The sequence below is a fragment of the Rhodnius prolixus genome, unplaced genomic scaffold (assembly GCF_049639745.1).
Source record: "Rhodnius prolixus isolate KJV_2025 unplaced genomic scaffold, Rpr scaffold_25, whole genome shotgun sequence".
Classification (NCBI taxonomy): domain Eukaryota; kingdom Metazoa; phylum Arthropoda; class Insecta; order Hemiptera; family Reduviidae; genus Rhodnius; species Rhodnius prolixus.
Window position 1 is genome coordinate 719,680 of NW_027411585.1, and position 1,730 is coordinate 721,409.

A 1,730-nucleotide genomic window follows, 5' to 3' on the forward strand; every position below is an offset into this window, starting at 1 on the left:
AAGAGATATAATCGTTTAAAGTTTGAAGGTATTTGAAACCCACTAAATTTTAAACTTCTATATCTCAATTACTATTGTCATTAAAACATTCCGGTTTATATCAGTTATACAGCTATCGTTTCTCTACAATTTCGTAAAGAATTCATTGAATTCTGATTAATAGAAGAAGAGATATAATCGTTTAAAGTTTGAAAGTATTTGAAACCCACTAAATTTTAAACTTCTATATCTCAATTACTATTGTCATTAAAACATTGCGGTTTATATCAGTTATACCACTGTCTTTTCTCTACAATTTGGTAAAGAATTCATTGATTTCTGATTAATAGAAGAAAAGATATAATCGTTTAAAGTTTGAAGGTATTTGAAAACCTCTAAAATTTAACCTTCTATATCACAATTACTATTGTCATTAAAACATTGCGGTGTATATCAGTTATACAGCTGTCTTTTCTCTACAATTTGGTAAAGAATTCATTGAATTCTGATAAATAGAAGAAGAGATATAATCGTTTAAAGTTTGAAGGTATTTGAAAACCTCTAAAATTTAACCTTCTATATCTCAATTACTATTGTCATTAAAACATAGCGGTTTATATCAGTTATACAGCTATCGTTTCTCTACAATTTGGTAAAGAATTCATTGAATTCTGATAAATAGAAGAAGAGATATAATCGTTTAGATTTTGAAGGTATTTGAAAACCTCCAAAATTTAACCTTCTATATCTCCATTACTATTGTCATTACAACATTGCGGTTTCTATCAGTTATACAACTGGCTTTTCTTTACAATTTGGTAAAGAATTCATTGAATTCTGATTAATAGAAGAAGAGATATAATCGTTTAAAGTTTGAAGGTATTTGAAAACCTCCAAAATTTAACCTTCTATATCTGAATTACTATTGTCATTAAAACATTGCGGTTTATATCAGTTATACAGCTATCTTTTCTCTACAATTTGGTAAAGAATTCATTGAATTCCGATAAATAGAAGAAGAGATATAATCGTTTAAAGTTTGAAGGTATTTGAAAACCACCAAAATTTAACATTCTATATCTCAATTACTATTGTCATTAAAACATTGCGGTTTATATCAGTTATACAGCTGTCTTTTCTCTACAATTTGGTAAAAAATTCATTGAATTCTGACAAATAGAAGAAGAGATATAATCGTTTAAAGTTTGAAGGTATTTGAAAAGCTCTAAAATTTAACCTTCTATAACTCAATCACTATTGTCTATAAAACATTGCGGTTTTTATCAGTTATACAGCTATCGTTTCTCTACAATTTGGTAAAGAATTCATTGAATTCTGATTAATAGAAGAAGAGATATAATCGTTTAAAGTTTGAAGGTATTTGAAACCCACTAAATTTTAAACTTCTATATCTCAATTACTATTGTCATTAAAACATTCCGGTTTATATCAGTTATACAGCTATCGTTTCTCTACAATTTCGTAAAGAATTCATTGAATTCTGATTAATAGAAGAAGAGATATAATCGTTTAAAGTTTGAAAGTATTTGAAACCCACTAAATTTTAAACTTCTATATCTCAATTACTATTGTCATTAAAACATTGCGGTTTATATCAGTTATACCACTGTCCTTTCTCTACAATTTGGTAAAGAATTCATTGATTTCTGATTAATAGAAGAAAAGATATTATCGTTTAAAGTTTGAAGGTATTTGAAAACCTCTAAAATTTAACCTTCTATATCACAATT